Raw genomic sequence first — 20,814 nt, forward strand, 5'->3', positions numbered from 1 at the left:
ATATGTTTATAATTGTCATATCTTCTTCTTGGATTGACCCCTTGATCATTATGTAGTGTCCTTCCTTGTCTCTTGTAACATTCTTTATTTTAAAGTATATTTTATCTGATATGAGTATTGCTACTCCAGTTTTCTTTTGATTTCCATTTGCATGGAATATCTTTTTCCATCCCCTTACTTTCAGTCTGTATGTGTCCCTAGGTCTGAAGTGGGTGTCTTGTAGACAGCATATATATGGGTCTTGTTTTTGTATCCATTCAGCGAGCCTGTGTCTTTTGGTTGGAACGTTTAATCCATTCACGTTTAAGGTAATTATTGATATGTATGTTCTTATGACCATTTTCTTAATTGCTTTGGGTTTGTAGGTCCTTTTCTTCTCTTGTGTTTCCCACTTAGAGAAGTTCCTTTTGCATTTGTTGTAGAGCTGGTTTGGTGGTGCTGAATTCTCTTAGCTTTTACTCGTCTGTAAAGCTTTTGATTTATCCATCAAATCTGAATGAGATCGTTGCCAGGTAGAGTAATCTTGGTTGTAGGTTCTTCCCTTTCATCACTTTAAGTATATCATGCCACTCCCTTCTGGCTTGTAGAGTTTCTGCTGAGAAATCAGCTGTTAACCTATGGGAGTTCCCTTGTATGTTATTTGTCATTTTTCCCTTGCTGCTTTCAATAATTTTTCTTTGTCTTTAATTTTTGCCAATTTGATTACTATGTGTCTCAGCGTATTTCTCCTTGGGTTTATCCTGTATGGGACTCTGCGCTTCGTGGACTTGGGTGGCTATTTCTTTTCCCATGTTAGGGAAGTTTTCGACTATAATCTCTTCAAATATTTTCTCGTGTCCTTTCTCTCTCTCTTCTCCTTCTGGGACCCCTATAATGCAAATGTTGTTGCATTTAATGTTGTCCCAGAGGTCTCTTAGGCTGTCTTCATTTCTTTTCATTCTTTTTTCTTTATTCTGTTCCGTAGCAGTGAATTCCACCATTCTGTCTTCCAGGTCACTTATCTGTTCTTCTGCCTCAGTTATTCTGCTATTGATTCCCTCAAGTGTATTTTTCATTTCAGTTATCTTTTTTTTGTTGTTCTTTAATTCTTCTAGATCTTTGTTAAACATTTCTTGCATCTTCTCAGTCTTTGCCTCCATTCTTTTTCCAATTTCCTGGATCATCTTCACTATCATTCTGAATTCTTTTTGTGGAAGGTTGCCTATCTCCATTTCATTTAGTTGTTTTTCTGGGGTTTTATCTTGTTCCTTGATCGGATATGTAGCCCTCTGCCTTTTCATCTTGTCTGTCTTTCTGTGAATGTGGTGTTTGTGGAAGTAGGTTCTTTAAATACCAGAAAATCAGAGCTTCTCTGGAGCTGCTGGGAGAGCACTGCAGGAGCCTGAAGACCCTGGGGTTTGCAAAGGATCTTGCTGTTACCTTGTTTTACTTGTTCATCACTCTTGAAGATGTTTGCCTTATTACAGTAACTTTATTTCTTGGTTTATGCCAGCCACTTTTAAGACTATTTCCAACTGGGGGAGAGGACTCGTTTGGTCTGGTAATATCAAGCCAACTGGTGAATACAGCTCTCAGTCTGAATCAGATGGAATTTAGCATCTTTATCCTTTCTGTTTCTCTCGAGATGCTTTGGAACAGCAACAGCTTCTTAATTAAATGATAGAGATCCTCAGAAAGATCAGGAGCAAGTCCTTTGGACTTAAGAATTCTCAAGATTTTATTGCCTGTCACAAAAACGTACTTGTGCAACACCATGTGAGTCCCTCAGGATCACACTGATTTGCGAGGGAGTCAGGCCCTTCTTGGCCAGTTTGTAGATCTTCTCCTTCACGTAGTCAGATGTCAGCTTCAGCCAGGTGGGGACGCTGGGGCGGTAGGGCAGAGCCGACTGGGACAGGCCCTTCCCGGGAGCATGCATGCGACCAAATTTATATTTTTTAAACTTTCCCAGGACTCAATTAATATCACTTAAGAAAATTTTTGTGGGACCAGTGAAGTCTTGGGGCTGCTGCATTTAAGACTCAGCCGAACCCTGGAAACCCAATCTGTAGCCAAACATTTGGCTTTGGTTTAGAGGCAGAAGTCGAAAAGGGGAATTGATATGCAGGTGTGGTACAAAGCTGGTCTTAAAAATACAGATGTTATTACCTCTGGGCCCTAGGGACCTGGAACAAAATGCAGCGAGCCACCCCCAGAGGTGAAACAATGGTCATAAAATGGTTTCTCAATTCATGAGTTTTGCTGAGCTGTCTCTTTGCAACATTTAGTGACTATTTAATAACACTAACAGCTCTTTGAGCTAAATTGCTAACATTTGGGGAGCAAGGTTATGTAAAACAAAATTGAATTATGAAAACAATTTTCCAGTTAGCTCTGGCATTTCTGTTTATCTTTGTCCTCAAAGGAGCCATTTACCAGTTCCTACCCGGCAGGCATGAGCTGATGTCCACAGACCCCAAACAATCAGCACACACCTCTGAACAACAAGCGTTCTTATTTTCCATCTCTGGTCCTAGCCCAAAGTTTGGAAGTACATTCAGTCATGGAAAGCTCTAAAACCAAAGAAGTACCCAAAGTAGTCTTTTGAAGAAAATTACAATGCCTATTTAACTTCACTTAAATTTCCTAAGGTTCTCTTAGCCTAGTACTGTTGGAGGTTGTCTTACTTAGGTGTAGAAACGGTGTGTACTGATACCTGAAACTTAAAAACAGAGGCACTTTCTAGTAAAACTGAAAGCACGCACACCATAAAAGCAAGCAGTTCCACTTTTAGGTATATACTTCAGGGCAACTCTTCCACATGTGCCCTCTTAGCAGCAGTTAAAATGAATAAACCAGATGCACATGTGCCCACGTGGATAGCTCTCAAGAACACAGAGTGAAGAAAGCAAATTACTAAAGATACATTACCATTATGCAAATATTTGAATTAAAAACACAAAACAGACACTAAAGAGCATGGATGTACCCCAGCTTCAGAGACTGCCTCTGGGGAGAGGATGGAAGTAGGGAGGGATACCAAAGCCTCCTCAACATTATCAGTAATGTTGTGTTTCCCTAAGAAAGAAAATATCTAAAGCAAATTTAACACAAAATTAATTTACTGAGCACTTGGTATTATTTTCTATGCCTTTCTGCATCTTTACACATTTTTTTTGATTTTTTTTAAATTGAATGAACAATTCTTTACATTCTGTAGTGATTTACAGTTTTCAAGGGTTTCACACATGCATCGTTATACATTTTACAAATTAAACATAAAGCCCAAACCAGGATTTAAACAAAAAGAGTGGATGCACTATGTAGCACCCAGGAGGGTTTCTCTCCAAACCCAGCAAAGCAAGGACAGTTGGCATCTGGTAAAACAAGCTGAGGCCCCGATCTTCAGGAAGACAGAAGTACCGGCAAGTTGTGTTCAAACTAATTCATTCTTTCTCTTTCAGCAGCCTGCTCTTAAGACTCCATAAAAGCTTGTTGTTTAATGACTTAACTTCCTGGTCACATTCTTCTTGCCTGGCACAAATTTTTAATCCCACCTGGTGATACTATAAACCGAAATTTCCATTGCTGCTATTCATTCTATTCCTTTGTGGTTCAAGTTCCTCTTCTCTCTGTTCATTATATTCAAATGCGTACACCCAAACAGGACCTATAGGTGGGTGGCACAGCTTGCTCTCTATTCCACATAGAACTTTATTTAATAAATGGAAATAAATATCTACAGGTGGAGGGAGGTCTGATTGACAGTAACAATTCATTTTTCCAACTAATTCAGTTAACACCTGATTGGAATTCCTGACCAAGGTTTGAAGTTCTTTCAATGTTACTTAATATCACTTCTGTTCAGCCAGTATCTATGCAACATCTTCTCTGTCAAGGGTGACCAGCCTATAAGACTGGAATTACGTGCAGCTCTTTAGAAAATCATTTGCAGTCCCAGAAGGCAGTTTGAAGAAAAATATGCAATGCACTGTCCGTTGCATTGATGCTGTGATTAAAGGCCTTTGAGAGTCCTGAGAGGAAGGCATGGAGGAACCAGTGCAGTGTTTGAGGTCAGATAAGTGGAGCTCTGGATGGCAGCTTTGCCATGATACCCCTGGTGAGCCCTTGGAAAAGTTACTTAACATCTCTGATCTTCTATTTTCTCATCCAAAACATGAGGTTAGTAATACCTACCTTCTGGGATGGCTAAGAACTGAGTGAGGACTTCCCTGGTGGCGTGGTGTTTAAGAACCCACCTGCCGGGGCTTCCCTGGTGGTGCAGTGGTTGGGAGTCTGCCTGCTAGTGCAGGGGACACGGGTTCGAGCCCTGTTCCGGGAAGATCCCACATGCCACGGAGCAGCTAGGCCCGTGAGCCACAACTACTGAGCCTGCACGTCTGGAGCCTGTGCTCTGCAACAAGAGAGGCCGCGATAGTGAGAGGCCCGCGCACCGCGATGAAGAGTGGCCTCCGCTTGCCACAACTAGAGAAAGCCCTCGCACAGAAACGAAGACCCAACACAGCAAAAATAAATAAATTAATTAATAATTTAAAAAAAAAAAAAAAAGAACCCACCTGCCAATGCAGGGGACACGGGTTCGTGCCCCGGTTCGGGAAGGTCCCACATGCCATGGAGCGGCTGGGCCCATGAGCCATGGCCACAGAGCCTCCGCGTCCGGAGCCTGTGCTCCGCAACGGGAGAGGCCACAACAGTGAGAGGCCTGCGTACTGCAAAAAAAAAAAAAAAAAAAAAATGGTGATGTAGGATGTTAGATGAAATGATTTCTGGATTCCTTTGCTTCAGAATTCTGCATGTTCATGACTTCTTGTTCTTTGCATGTATGATTGCACACTAAAATGACCATGTGTTTTCAGTTGTAAAATGCACTTTTTTTTTCACATTTTAACATCCAAAAAATTACAACTGTTGGTAATTTAGATTGCTGTGAAATACAGTGTTAAATACAGGAGAAACACTGATAATAAGTACTATTTTATCAAGAGTTTCTACAGGAAGATGGAAAATTACTGTCAAAATACTGACTGAAAATGAGAATGTACAATTCTTGTAACTTAATGGAGATTTTTAACATAAAAGCAACCCAGAAGCTGTAAGGACAATTGTCCCAGGGGAGGGATTGGTTTGGGTGTCCCTGAAGGTCCCTTTCGGCCCAGAGATGCTCTGACACACTAACTTTGTTTCACTTATTTGGTTATTTTGTGCACTCATTAAGTATAGAGCATTTTGGAAAAAATAGAAGATGGTTTATGGGAATGACATAGTAATATTGTACCTATTAAATAATTACATGTAAATTTCCATTGAAGTGTTAAATTACTGATATTCTGATCAGCTGGTTTTTCCTATAGCTGTCACACATTGATTATCTTCAAGTAAATATGTTTGGACACTGAAACTGCAGTGAAAATAATTTCATATTTGTTGATGGCTTCAAAGGTTCTTTGGATTCTTGTAGAAACTCAAGAGTTAATTGCTATGAGCACAGTGCTGTATAACAAAAAATATTTTTTACTTGTGCTCTAGATAAATGGAACTTCCATGTTAATTCTTACCCTAGTAATAGAGGAAATATTACTTTATTATAACTGCTAATGATTTTGGTTGCTGTTGAGCTTATATGCGTAAAAGGAAGCGATTATTACTTATGGATGACTTGTTTCTTGATTTATCAAGACCGTAATAATTACAATGCATGTTGTTATAGTCAGTCTCACTGTGGCTCTTAGCATGAATTCATGAGAATTGAAGCAATTTTGAACCTGACTATAGCAGGAACAAAGCCCAGAGCTGTGGTGCAGTTGATCTTGGAGGAGCTGCTTAGAAAGTGGTTCCAACGCCAAAATCTGGGATCAGTTATCCAAAGAGCCGTATTTGAGGGCTGGGTTTGATTTCTGGGTTTCCCTAATTGACAGTAGAAATCTCAATTTATCACATGTGCCATGAATTTGTTAGTCTGAAGGAATTAATCAAAATCCTGTTTCTGTAAACATTTTTATTGATTCATCATTTCTGAAATCATGCAGTTTATGAGTTGGTCCTATTTTGGGTAATAGCAATTACTTATGAAAGCTGCTAGATAGTTTCTGTCAAGCTTAATTAAAACTTTTCTGCTGGGAGACAGACTTTTTAAAGAGTTTGTTAACTGCCGACTGTTGATACCATGTCCCAAATATTACTAATAAAATGGAATCTCTACCAGTAAAAATAAGTTGGAGGCATCAAACCTGCAAATCTGGAAGCCACTTGACTTCTTTTAGACAAATTCCATATGTCTCATTACCTCATCGTGGCTCAGCATTTGATCTTGTGTTATTTGTGGGTGGGAGTCACTTTTTTTTAAGCCTTTTTTTCTTTTTTGAGATGTCCACTCTATTTTTTAGTACTATCCTTTTGTAAATTTTAATGATGTAAAAAGCACCTAAGGACTGATGGAGATGCTCAGAATAGCAACCTTTGTAGTCTGTCCTGATGACAAGCTTATCAAGGGAGATTTTTTGACTCATTTATGAAATCGGAGGAAAATGTAGAACTTTAAGGCTGCCTTTGACTATACAGTATTAGAAACGTGGGAGGATGTTAGACTCAGGACAGAGGTAGCTATTGACTTAGATAGAGAGGAATTTTAATTGATAGGGTCCACTTTGATCTGGGCAGGTTTGGATTGATTTAAAAAAAAAAGGGAAAGTAATTCAGACTGAGCAATGGTTCAAAGACAATGAAGAAGAGTTTTCTCCATTGGAAAAATGGTTGGATGACTACAGAAGAGCCAGTTTTTAAAGGTCTTGGTAATCAGGAGTCCCTGAAGAATATTGAGTGGAGAAGTGATATAATGAAAGCAATGTTAAAAGAAAGTAATTCAGTGGCATTGGATAAAATTGGAGGGAAGGAGTAAGGTGAAGGAAAACTAAGAGGCAGGAAGACCAGTTTCTGTTATAACAATCAAGGAGTAACGTGATGATTAAAGTAATAATAACTAAGGTCACCAGAGTGGTGCCAGTGTTATGCCATTCATAACAACAAAGCTACCATTAATTGCATGCTTATTATGTGCCAGGCATAGTGCTAAGTACTTTACATAGAGTATATCATTTAATCATCATCACAGCAACGTTATGAGATAAGTACTATTATTAATCCCATTTTGCAGATGAAGAAACTGAGACTTAGAAAAGTTAAATGATTTCCCCTAATTGGTAGAGTGAAGATCTCAGCCTAAGTTATCTGACAGCTGAAGCCATGTTATAAAAGAGAAACGTTAGAAGTATTTGAAAGGTAGAAATGAAAAATAGCCAATATATATTTTGCTTAGCACTGTACTTGATATTATAGCATCTTAAAGTAGTTAAGACCAAATATTTTATCATAAGAGTTTAAAATCTAACCAGAAAATCAAGTTGTAACATGAACCAAACAGATGTCATAGGTTGGATTCCCCAGGAAATAGACTTTGAGATTTGTGTGCAGAAGGTTTATCAGGGAGAGTGCTTGGGAAAAATATCCCATGAAAGGTGAGGGGTGCAGGAATGGGCAGATGCCACAGAGACCTCAACTGATCTTATAGGGAATTCTGGAGCTGGAATGGCCCTTCAGAGTTGTCCCAATAAAGGCAAGGAGGCCAGGCCTTTGTACCCCTCCATCAAGCAATCAGTGGATGCTGGCTGCCCCCAGGAAGGGAGGGTAACCTTTGAACAAAGCAGCTTCCTTCTCCTGAAGACAGGTCCTGGGGAGGGACTCAGCTGTGTCCTCAGTCCTGAAGGGAATCTGGACAACATACTACAGCATCCACTACAACAAAATATAAGAACATACTTATATTTTTAAAACTATCTACTCTTTAATATAAATACCTTAAGTCACATTTGGGGGGAACACTTTCCTTTCAAAGTACTATTTTGGTGGGGAGGAGACACATAATAAATCTATCAGTGCATTTCTTTGCTATAGAGTGGTAGCTTTAGTTCTTGATGAAAATAATCGATATGGAAGGCATTTGGTGTGTGGCTTAATTGAAACACTGTTTTGGACCCATTTGGTGTTAATGTGTAAATCCAATACTGTTTTCACACCTGTCCTCGTTTTATGATTCCTTTTTCAAGTGGAAGTCTAGTATGGATTTCTTGCTTCAGACTAAGGAAAGGGCATGGACTGTCATCACTGTCCGGGAATCCAAATCATATGGTGCCATGAAGTCATCCTTCACGTCCATCAGAAAGACCCTGCCAGGCTTGCCTGCAGAGAGGAGCTGTGTGAATAATGTCTTGGGCCAAAGTCACCCAGGGGACACTCCATTATACCGCAGCTGATCTTGACAAATATTAGGCACAAACACACAAAATACATACATACCTGGACTTCACCTCCCAGAGAATCTAATTCCTGGTGGCTGGAGTGGGATCCAGGAATACTTATTTTGTAACAGCCTCTAAGATTCACCAGAGTTCAAGAACCCCTTTCCAGTGAGCCAGTGGAGGCCTTTGATAAACAGTCTATTCTATGGGAGTCTTTGAGGATGATGTCACCAGTTGGGTACGTTGGGGCTTTCCAAAAGGCTGAATCTCAGAAAGAAAGATCTTCTTAGAGGAAGTGGGGAGTACCATCTAGAAGAAAGAAAGAAGTTGAAAAACTCTGCACTCAAAAGAGCAAGAGAACACAGGACAGAATTGGGAACTAGAAAGTAGGGATAGGGATGAAGAAAAATCTCTAAGATTCATAGATCTTTTTGAAGTTCCTCTTGTTTATTTTTATTATCTTATCCATTGCTCTTAAATGAAGATGATCCTTGTGTTTATCTTGGGGGATAGCAAATAAGCGGGAGCATATAAGCAGGGATCTGTCTTTTATTTATTCACGCAATAAACCTTAGTTGAGCAGTTACTATATTCCAAGCACTGTGCAAATGTCAGCAGTGCAAAGACAGGAAGATTCAACCTCTGCCTTCAGGAGCTCACAGCCTGAGGGAGCGGGCTGAGACTGACAGATAATAGAGCACAAACACAGAGAGGCACAGGAACTGGGAGAGCACAGACAGGTGGTCCCTAAACTCTCCTCTGAGAGTCAGGGAGAGCTCCCTGGAGGAGGTCTAGAGGACTCTCCAGGATTGGAAATGCATAAGTCAAATGTGATTTTTCCATCCATAATTGTGTCACATATTTCCACCTACTTAGATTTTCTTTTTTATCCTTTAAGAGGATTTTTATACATTTTCCATAAAGATCTTTTATTTGTCTTTGAACTTAATTCCTAAATAATTCATCATCTTTGATGCTATTGTGAAGAGTATGTTATTTTATATTCTTTTTTTGGTGGTTCATTGTTGGTTATAGAGAAGTACAATTGACCTTGACATAGTATCTTGTATCATGCAACCTCACAGTACCCTGTGACTAATTCTAAGAGTGTTTGGATTTTCTTGGGTTTTCTATATAGATAAACATACCATCTGCAGACAAAGGCAGTCTTGTCTCATCTTTTCCAGTCTTTATATTTCTTATTTCCTTTCTCTGTGTTACTGCACTGGCCAGGACATCCATAAAGAAAGAGCAGCAGTAATTTGGGCATCTCTGTCTTCTCCCAGACCCTAAAAGGAATATGTCTTACTTTTCTCCTTTGAGAGTGATGTTTTCTGTGGGTAGGTTTTGGTAGATACCATTTTCAGGTTTAGGAAGCACCCTTCTACTTCTAAGTTTTTCTAGGAATGCTTTATCTTAAATACGAATTGGACTTTAACAAATGCTTTATTTAAATAGCATCTTTTGAGATGCCCATATGATTTTTATTCTTTAGTACCAATGATGGAATGAATTACATTGGTATATTTATCAGATTGTACCATCCTTACTTTCTGAGATAAAATCACTTGAATATAATTATTACCATTTTAATACACTACTGGATTACATTAGCTAACATTTAATTCAAGATTGTGGTATGTTAAAGTAGGGAACATTGGCTTATTGTTTTCTTTTCTTTCACTGTTCTTATCCAGCTTTGGAATCAAAGCTATTCTAATGTCATTAAATAAAATGGGAAGCTTTTCTTCTTTTTCTGTACTCAGGAACAACTTGTAAAGTGGGGATTATCTGTTCCTGGAACATTTGATAGAACTTACAAAATCATCTAGGCCCAGTGCTCTGGGGGAGGAAGGTGAAGCATAAGAAGATTCTTTATTACTATATGAATGACCATGAGGGCTGGCGGATGTGAAGGAGCCACCATGGGTCCCAGAACCAACCATTGCCAGTCACAGCAGGCTGGCTATCCTGGGAACCAGACGAACCAAACTCCTGTGAGCTGGGGCTGCAATCGACATATCTCGAAGGAGGAACGTGTACAGAAAGCTGCTTGAGCAGCTGCCTACAGGATGGATTTTATTGGGGATGGGGACAGGGGACATAAATAAACAAAGAGAAACTTCCAGGGAGGCTGATGCAACAGTCTAGGCGTGGGATGTGGGGTGGCGTGGGGCCCGGATGAGGAAAAGGCAAGTCTATGAATATCGCAAAGGAATAACTGGGAAGCCCTGAGCATCTTCTCATGGATCATATCCTCTAGAGCTGAGCTTCTCAAACTGTCCTCACACACAAGTAAGAAATGATGGTACAACGAGGGAGGTGATAAGAGTTAAGAAGAAGTGAAAACATGGACATGTGATGGGGAGTGCTGGGGACATGCGATGGGGAGGATGCTTTCACTTAGATCAGGGAGGGTGACAATAGCGTGGCCTGAACGACAGGTGTCATCCCTTGAGGACTATGGAGGGAGCACAGAGGCAGAGGGACATCCGGGGAAGGCCCTCAGGTCCCTCGCACCCTCTGTCTTGAAGCAGGACCTGTAACACTTCCAGCGCGTTCAACAGTGCTTGATGTGACGAGTTCAGGTCTCCTCCCCTGTCTGGCCACTCTCCCTGGACGAGGCCCCGTTTGTCACAGTTCCCGCTGAGACAGGGCCCGGAGATCTGAAACCAGTTGTCCAGCTGCAGGCTGACTGGGCAGAGAGAGCTGGTTTAGGACACTTCTATTTATGCAGATGGAGCCTCCATTAGTTTTCTTGCAGTTCCACAACATTGTTTATTCATATCGAGCCAACCTGGTGACAGACTGGACATAGAGGCTGACAGAGCAAGAAAAGTCAGGGTATTTCAAGGGTTTGGGGCAGGAAAACTGTAAGACATGTAACCAAACCCCATGATAACTGTTTTGGTTTAGGCTCACTCCACCAGATTATAAAAGTGACTTGTTTATCTTTCCATCTCAAGTGCCTAGAACAGTCTCCAGGTCTCTGTGGGCACCCCATAAATATTAGTTGAACCACTGGATGACTAACCCTATTTCCCTCACTGCCAGCCCCATTCTTGTTTCCCAGGGAAGCCTGTCTGATGCCTCAGTAGGACAAGCAGTGGCTGTGAGTCAAAGTAGAGACATCCCAAATGTGCATGGACATCAAGGGACATCTCTTTTTCTCAATTTTCTCATCTGAGAAATATAGTCATCAAATTCATTTATAATCAAGGACATCAGGATCATCTATCCTCTCAAAACAGGCAGACCTCATTTTATTGCACTTTGCTTTATTTTGCTTCACAGATATTGCTTGTTTCTTTGTTTATTTATTTTACAGCTTGAAGGTTGTGGCAGCCCTGTGTTGTCAGGTGATGATTTTCAGTTTTTAGCAATCACGTATTTTTTTAAAAAACATAATGCTATTGCACACTTAGTAGACTACAGTACAGTGTAAACGTAACTTTTATATGCTCTGGAAAACCAAAAAATTAGTGTGATTCGCTTTATTGTGATATTTACTTTATTTCCGTGGTTGTGAACTAATCCCACTATATCTCCAAGGTATACCCACAGAGACCTGGAGACTGTCCTAGGCACTTGAAATGGAAGGATAAACAAGTCACTTTTATAATCCGGTGGAGTGAGCCTAAACCAAAACAGTTATCATGGGGTTTGGTTACGTGTCTAACTTACAGTTTTCCTGCCCCAAACCCTTGAAATACCCTGACTTTTCTTGCTCTGTCAGCCTCTATGTCCAGTCTGTCACCAGGTTGGCTCGATATGAATAAACAATGTTGTGGAACTGCAAGAAAACTAATGGAGGCTCCATCTGCATAAATAGAAGTGTCCTAAACCAGCTCTCTCTGCCCAGTCAGCCTGCAGCTGGACAACTGGTTTCAGATCTCCGGGCCCTGTCTCAGCGGGAACTGTGACAAACGGGGCCTCGTCCAGGGAGAGTGGCCAGACAGGGGAGGAGACCTGAACTCGTCACATCAAGCACTGTTGAACGCGCTGGAAGTGTTACAGGTCCTGCTTCAAGACAGAGGGTGCGAGGGACCTGAGGGCCTTCCCCGGATGTCCCTCTGCCTCTGTGCTCCCTCCATAGTCCTCAAGGGATGACACCTGTCGTTCAGGCCACGCTATTGTCACCCTCCCTGATCTAAGTGAAAGCATCCTCCCCATCGCATGTCCCCAGCACTCCCCATCACATGTCCATGTTTTCACTTCTTCTTAACTCTTATCACCTCCCTCGTTGTACCATCATTTCTTACTTGTGTGTGAGGACAGTTTGAGAAGCTCAGCTCTAGAGGATATGATCCATGAGAAGATGCTCAGGGCTTCCCAGTTATTCCTTTGCGATATTCATAGACTTGCCTTTTCCTCATCCGGGCCCCACGCCATCCTACATCCCACGCCTAGACTGTTGCATCAGCCTCCCTGGAAGTTTCTCTTTATTTATGTCCCCTGTCCCCATCCCCAATAAAATCCATCCTGTAGGCAGCTGCTCAAGCAGCCTTTCTGTACACGTTCCTCCTTCGAGATATGTCGATTGCAGCCCCAGCTCACAGGAGTTTGGTTCGTCTGGTTCCCAGGATAGCCAGCCCGCTGTGACTGGCGATGGCTGGTTCTGGGACCCATGGTGGCTCCTTCACACCCGCCAGCCCTCATGGTCATGCCCGCTGTTTGCTCCGAGAGGGGCCCTCATCCCTCTTAGCCAGCTTTCCTTCTTCTGCCTCAAGTTGAAATCGCTCGATAAAAAGGGAAACAGTTTTCAAGCATCAAGCTTATGTCCATGTAAGCTGGCTCTCGAGCACTTTCTTTTTTTTCTTAAAAGTTGTTCCTATCTAACCACGTTCTAAAATTCCCCCAATAAAAAAGAAAACAAACAGACAAAAAAAAACACCCTCCTTTAATCAATGCTTGCTTAAATAGTGCTTCAGACAAGCACTTTTTAGGCGAATGGATGACCACAAGGATTTTCCAGGGAGGGGTGGGGAGATGTGAAATTGGCACAGAGCTCTGTTCTGTCTCCTTTGATCTTTAATTCGAGCCATTCCAGGCAGAGCTCAGTACACTCTGAAAACACACTTTGTGATTAAAAAATGGGTGGTACATCAGCCAAAACATTTGTTTATATTTTACCTCCCATTTCAGTGTTCTTGTTTCTTGTCATGCTTTCCTTGAGAATTTTCTTCATGTAATTAAAGAGGTGTGAGCATTCTGAGCATGACTGTGAATAGGATACAAAGTGCAGTTTCCTCCCCTGAAGACAGAGCAGGGTTTCTCCCCACCTTCTCAGGCACAACGTCCATAAGGATATGGCAAAAACAACCTTCGCTGTAACGTTTCCAGAACGGTAATAACAGGCAGGCTGTCCAGGAAAGAAGGAACCTCACAAAGACCGAGGCCTTCCAAATAGGGCCTCTCACAGCCCCGGGGAGCCCCTCACAGGTGCGAGGGTGTTTGAATGCACCAGTGTGTGTCTCTAGTTCCGTTAGAGAGGGGTTTCTCAACAGTGGCACTATTCACATTTTGGACCAATAATTATTGGCTGTGGGGCTGTCCTGTGCATTGTAGGATGTCTAGCAGCATCCCTGGCCTCCATCCACCAGGTGTCAGTATCACATTCCCCCTGCCTCCATCGATTGTACAATCAAAAATGTCTCCAGGGCTTCCCTGGTGGTGCAGTGGTAGAGAATCCGCCTGCTGATGCAGGGGACATGGGTTCGTGCCCCGGTCCGGGAAGATCCCATATGCCGCGGAGCGGCTGGGCCCGTGAGCCATGGCCACTGAGCCTGCGCGTCCAGAGCCTGTGCTCTGCAACGGGAGAGGCCACAACAGTGAGAGGCCCGCGTACCGCAAAAAAAAAAAAAAAAAAAGTCTCCAGACATTTCTAAATGTTCCCTGAGGAAAGAAAAAACCTCCCCCCAACCCCCATTTGAGAACTGCTGCTTTGGATGGACTTGGAAAGGGATCCTTGTAAGAGGCAGCGTTTATGGGACCCAGAGTAGTGAGTCACCTGAGACACTTCAACAAATGACCATGGCCAGGCCTGTGCCAGACCAAGTCAGAGTCTTGGGGGAAAGACCCAGGCATCAATGGCTTTAAAAGACCCCCAGGTGATTCTAGTATACACTCAGTGTTGAGAAAGAGAGAACTTTGAAAAGAGGGACTGTTTCATGACCTCCATCAAAGGACTAAGAAGAACATGGACCTTAGAACATCGCCATTTCATTAATAATGGGAGTCAGAAAGGAAAGACCAAGAAGGACAAATGACCAGCTGAAGCTCTTGTGTTTGCTCTTTTTTCTTCCTTAGTGGTTAGAAGAACCTTGAAATGAAGAAGCCCTGTGCTGGGAAGGGTCAGGGAGACCCAGTTACACCTCACAGCCAGGCTGTGAGAGAGGAGGAATCTTAAAGGGGTAGAATGTGTCTTGGAGATACTAAAAAGAAAAGTCAGCTGAGCCTCTGAGGCCTCAGGGAAAAGGGAAGGAGGGAGAGACAGACCGGGAGGGGAAGCAGCCCTGAGGCAGAGAAGTCATTCCTTCTTGGCCACTTGGTTCCAATTAACCTAGGGTTAGGAAATGGCTTCAGCAGTGTTGGCTTAGGGGTCTTGTGATGTTCCTCCATTTTCCTCTGTGGTAACATAAGTCCTATACTAAAGGGATAAGAAAAACAGTGGGATGCTTTAGTGTCAGACTTCCGGGTTTCAGTTCAGGATGCTACCATCCCATCTCATATCCTAAGCTAGAAATCCTCCTGTCGTTTTGCACTCAGATTTCTACTACGGCAGAGAGATTAAGAGCATGGAGTCACTAGAGTTGTGTTCAGTTCTTGAGTCCATGTCTTACTAGTGGAGAGATCTTAGAGAAGTAGGCTGCTTGACCTACCTGGGCCTCAGTTTTCCATCTGTAAAATGAGGATAATCATCATGCCTATCTCATAAAGCTGGTAGAAGAATTGAATGAGATAATCCATGAAAAGTATTAAGTACAGTGCTCACTAAATATTAGCTACTATCATTATTTATTCTTTGGCCACAACATCCAGTGGGTCAAGAAGTTCTGTTACCTGTTCCATGGAAATGTCTTTTGAAAATATGGCCCCCAGCTTCCCATCTTTGTTGGTATTACCTGAGTTCTGTGTCACCAGTCACACCCCCTGTAAGTCTGCCTTGCTGTGTCATGAAGCTGACATCTCTCCAGGTGTTACTAGGGTCATGTGACTCCTGATTAAAATTTCCAGAGGTTCTCTGGAACCAACAGGGTGAAATCCAGAAGCCATATGGCCAGAATCTACTTCTTTGGACCCCCTGTGGTCTCCCAGTGTGTCAGAATTGTTAGTTTTGGTTCCCACCACCAGAGAGCCTGGACTGGCTTACTTTGCTTGGGTTTTAAATGTCTGTATGTTTTCAAGTCACTCTAAGTGTTGGTCGAATGAACTCCCCATCCACAGTTTATATGTCTTGGACTGAAGTGTTGCACACTTTTTTCCTGTTATGTTTTAAATATAAAGTTTTGTTTTCCCAGCAAGTGCTGTCAGTGATTCGGAAATATTGCCTGGTCCTGGTTAATTTCTTTTTTGCATCTCACGTAGGGTCTTGTTTACTTACATTAATAAAAAGACTATACAAACAGCTTACATGTGAAATTTTCTCCTGGGGGCACAGAGGCCAATGATAGGGGCTAATTCATGAGTGAGGAGAAGTTGAACTCTAGGTCCTTTCAGCTCTTGTCTGACCTGTTGCTGCAACAAATCTCCTAATTACTACAACAGACCTTGTCTAAGGCAGTTATTTTATTACAGGTCTCCCCGGTTTGGCACCTTAGCTAACAATTTGTCCTTTTTTTCGGGGATCAAGGTGAGACAGGAAAGAAAAGAGTTCCTAAAGGAAAAAAGCAACTAAAAGACAAACTGCTCCAAAATCAAACTCTTTGGAATTCCTAGGCATTGGTTGACGCTCAACAGGAAAATTGCTTCCAGGAATATTTTGTCACATTGCCCCCAAATTTAGTTTCTTCAGATTCTTATTCTAGGTCAGCCCCCATCTATTGGGTGTACAAATAAGCATCCCCACTTATGAGAATGACTTCACTGTGTGAAGACAGGGGTAACTGTGGAAAGATGGTGACTTGAAATCAAGAGCAGTATTTCTCTTGAAGGGATAAATTTTGATTCCTTGAAGATGCAGCTCCCCTGGGTGTTGGTATAGATTATTAATATGTCCTCCCATTAGTTCTTTTTCCTGCTGGGTTATAATTATCAATGATGTTATAATTATCAATGATCAGTGATTGTGAACTTCTTTGTCTATTTCCCTCCACTAGACTGGGAAGCAAATGACCAGAAAGGAAAGTCAACATAGCATAAGGGATAAGGGCATGAGATCTGACAACGGAAAGCCTATTCTAGTCCAAATTCTGCTGCTTACTGGCTCCCTAGCTTGGGGAAAGTTATCTGATTGCCCTCCCACTCAAAATTCAGTTTTGTCATCTGTCAAATGAAATAATAATAGTAGCCACTTCACTGGGTTGTTCTGAGGGATACGTGAGCTCGTGTAAGTGGAGCACCTGGCAGAGTGCTTGGTATACCCAGCCCATGTCAGTTGCTGCAGTGACAAGGAGGAGGCTTTTTATAAGTTCCTTGAGAACACGGAGTGTTCTGTGTGCATCGCCAGCTTCTAGATCTGTATCTGGAAATGCAAGTGTCTGAAATGAATGAATGAATGTCATACTCACATGTTCAGGTCTCTGCTGTCTTCAATATAAGTATTTAGGGAAGCATGAGAACATCCACAACCCAATGACACACCCGGTACTTTGGCCACAGCTGGACAAGTGACATTTTAAAATCCTTATGTAATTTGGGAGAAGGAGTCTCCCCCAGGGTGATCAGTCACATGGCAGATGTGGACAGAGAAGAAGAATTGTAGCTTGGGGACTAACTCATTGAGGAGATGGGAGGAGCAAGTTGGAGATAGGTTGATCTGAAAGGAGAGGAAAAAACTGGCCTCAGAGGTGAAGGGAAGAGTTTCTTTTTTTTTTTTTTTTTTTGCGGTACGCGGACCTCTCACCGCTGTGGCCTCTCCTGTTGCGGAGCACAGGCTCCGGACGCGCAGGCTCAGCGGCCATGGCTCACGGGCCCAGCCGCTCCGCGGCATGTGGGATCCTCCCAGACCGGGGCACGAACCTGTGTCCCCTCTATCAGCAGGCGGACTCTCAACCACTGTGCCACCAGGGAAGCCCGGGAAGAGTTTCTTGAAGGCAGTGATGCTCCTCTGTGCCCAGGGTGGCAGCAAGGTCAAAGGGAAGCCCAGTCCACGTAAACTGTACTAACACTCATTTGGGCACCCAGTTTTGTTACAGTTGCATGACCCCACAATTTCATTGTTTTCTGATGAGCAGTGAAGAGCCTTTCCACACTGCCACAAATGGAAGCTATTCTAATGGCTCTCAGCTGGGCTGTGGTTTTGCTCACCATTGTTTGCACACAAAAGCCTGATCCCATTAAGATGGTCAGATATTTCCTGCCATTGCATGGCCTCCTGCTCACAAACATTTGATGCTATTTAAAGCCTCTTCTCTGCAAATATGCTTTGGTCACATTTGTGTAGTGCCCATTAATTAAGGCCAGATTTGAAGCTCTCACAGCTGTCACTTCTATTAACTGGCTTCAGGGAATGTAGGACTTCATTTTTCCAGGAGATAATTTGGACATCAGAGAAAAGCCAAGAGATCCTCGAATCCCTGTGGCACTTACCTTAACTTCCAGGCTTCTAATGAAAAAGCTTCTTAGACAAAAAGGGACACAAAGACCCTTTCACAGAAACCATCAACACTCCCTGCCAAGTGGGAGATTTATTGGGTGGGAACACACACACACACGCACACACACACAGGCTTTATTTGAGGCACCCTGGAAAATGAAAAGCTGTCTGGCAAAAGTAATCGTGTGAGAAGATGGTCTTGAAGATAGCAGTTGGGTTTTCTGTGAAAGTAAAAATGGACCAATTGACAACGGTGAGTCTGCTGGAAGGCTGAAAGAACGGTCTGTTTTCTCCTATATCTATCTTTCTCTAAAGGAAACACATCGTGGATTGGTTGGAACACGTGATCTTCTGGTTACCAAATGCTTTAATTAATAGGGAGTCAAAAACATATTGTACAAAGATTGCCAATTATCAAAGAAAGAAAATACTATTCTTTCCCAGCAGCATGATTTGGAACAGGAACATGTGGCAGAGGTGATACTAAAAAAAAAAAAAAAAACCACAATCATAATAAAAAGGGAGTTTATGTTTATTAGGTCCTTAGTCTGTGGCACTTTCATGTATGCATTTTCATGAATTATCTCATTTGACCCTTGAAAATCTATGAGGTAGGCACTATTATGCGTCCGTTTCATAGATGAGGAAATTACAGTTTCACAAGCTTAAGAAACTTACCAAGGTCATCCAGCTGGGAAATGGCAGAGTCAGAACTCAGATCTCAGTGAGGTCTGTCTGTCTGTCCTGAAGCTCTTGCTCATCACCTTCTGTTATCCTGGTTCAGTGGAAACTACGTGGGCTTTGGAGGCAGACCAGAGTTTTGTCCAGGTCTGTCATGTGATCGTCAACAAATTGATTAACTTTTCTGAAACTGTCCTTCAACTCAGGTAAAATGGGAAAAAATAATAGCTGCCTCGTAGTTAGTATAAAAATTAAATGAAATAAGGATAAATGAAGTACAGAGATAGTCAACAGATGTCAGTACCTCCTCCTCCTCCTCCATTTTATTTCATTCCATTTATTTCTTATTTCCATCCCTGGACTGAAGCTCCCACCATCTTCTGCTACATTGTCCCTGCATTCTTAGCTTCTTGGCTCTCTATCATGGGTGGGGACCAGCACAAAGAAATCTTTCTTTGCTTAGCTCTTCCTAGCAATCCTGCAGCTGTGCCTTCAACTCCCCTGACCCCCACCGGTCCCCCAGGAATCATAGGCTCCCACCTCTCTCCTCAATTCCCATGACATCCCAGAACCACAGGAGGACCTGTGAGGTGAGAGACCTGCAAGTTTGATTACTGGCCCAGCATTCCCTTCTATTCAGGAATTTCTCACATTTAAGCAGGTTCCTAAGAGAAGAGCTTTGAATGACATCTGTTTTCGCCCTCAAAACTGCTTTCTAGATTCAGATTTTATTTCTTCGAGAAACTTGGGCATTCCTGCCTTAGTATCGTTTCTGAATTTCCTGGAGGATGAGTAAAAAAAGAGAAAAGACAATAATTAGCAGAATGCTTTTCAAATATAATCCATGGACTTTAGCTGGAAAACACAGACACCTAAAGAACTAGTTAAGATTGTGGTCTTTTGTATTAGGAATTCAGGTGAGAATAAGTAGATGAATTTACTGATGGCAACAGAATAAATAGAAAACAGAGAGTGAACAATTAGCTTGAGAGAACACCCACTGTTAGGAGGTAGTAGGGAATCAGTGATCAGTGCTGGTTTCAAGTCTGATTAACTCTTTTTAAGCATTGTTTACAGATCTTTAACTTCTTGTTTACTTTCAGGACACTTGTTTTTGAAGTTTTAGATGAAAGTTCCTTTACTAACAAATTCTTTACAAGATTGGCTTTCACACTATGGAGCACAGTATGGAGGTTCCTTAAAAAACTAAAAATAGAATTACCATATGATCCAGCAATCCCACTACTGGGCATATACCCAGAGAAAACCACAATTCAAAAAGACACATGCACCCCAATGTTCATTGCAACACTATTTACAATAGCCAGGTCATGGAAGCAACCTAAATGCCCATCGACAGACGAATGGATAAAGATAATGTGGTACATATATACAGTGGAATATTACTCAGCCATAAAAAGGAACGAAATTGGGTCATTTGTTGAGATGTGGATGGATCTAGAGACTGTCATACAGAGTGAAGTAAGTCAGAAAGAGAAAAACAAATATTGTATATTAACGCGTGTATGTGGAACCTAGAAAAATGATACAGATGAACCGGTTTGCAGGGCAGAAATTGAGACACGGATGTAGAGAACAAACGTATGGACACCAAGGGGGGAAAGCCATGGGGGGGTGGGGATGGTGGTGTGATGAATTGGGCGATTGGGATTGACATGTATACATTGATGTGTATAAAATTGATGACTAATAAGAAAAAAAAAAGAGATTGGCTTTCAGAAAACATCCTGGGCTGTATAGATTGAGAAAGTACAGTCAAGAACTGAGCCTTTGGCCCCTCTCCCTGCCATCCCATGTTAAATATTTGCAAACACTAATCTAAAGAGTATTAAGAATCGAACTGAGACTTTGGAAGCCCACAGTTAGGAAACAAGTAGAGGAAAGGAAGAAAGGAGAGCATGGAGGGCCAAGGTGGGTGCAAAGGCAGAGAACAATTCAGGAGGTGAGGCATGAGCAGTGCTCTTGGGAATGAATGAGAAGACCCCATTTGATACAGGGTAAAATGAAGTCATTAGCATCTTCAAGGGAGAAAATCTCAGTAACTAGCAAGGGTGGGAGTCCGTG

The 20,814-nt window shown here is 42.1% G+C and overlaps 1 protein-coding gene and 1 pseudogene across 2 annotated transcripts in view; one reads left to right on the plus strand and one right to left on the minus strand.

The window, feature by feature from the left end:
• Positions 1 to 20,814, plus strand: part of THSD4 (thrombospondin type 1 domain containing 4) — a gene marked incomplete at both ends in the record, with an annotated part of 183,222 nt that overhangs the window by 60,173 nt on the left and 102,235 nt on the right. The gene's annotated exons all lie outside the window — the stretch shown is intronic.
• Positions 1,505 to 12,956, minus strand: LOC307050828 (small ribosomal subunit protein uS15-like; annotated as a pseudogene). The gene is made up of 2 exons: positions 12,807 to 12,956; positions 1,505 to 1,942 (listed from the first exon to the last, which is right to left on the minus strand). The product of its transcript is annotated as a small ribosomal subunit protein uS15-like (transcript).

The sequence above is a fragment of the Hyperoodon ampullatus genome (assembly GCF_949752795.1).
Source record: "Hyperoodon ampullatus genome assembly, chromosome: 3".
Lineage (NCBI taxonomy): Eukaryota > Metazoa > Chordata > Mammalia > Artiodactyla > Ziphiidae > Hyperoodon > Hyperoodon ampullatus.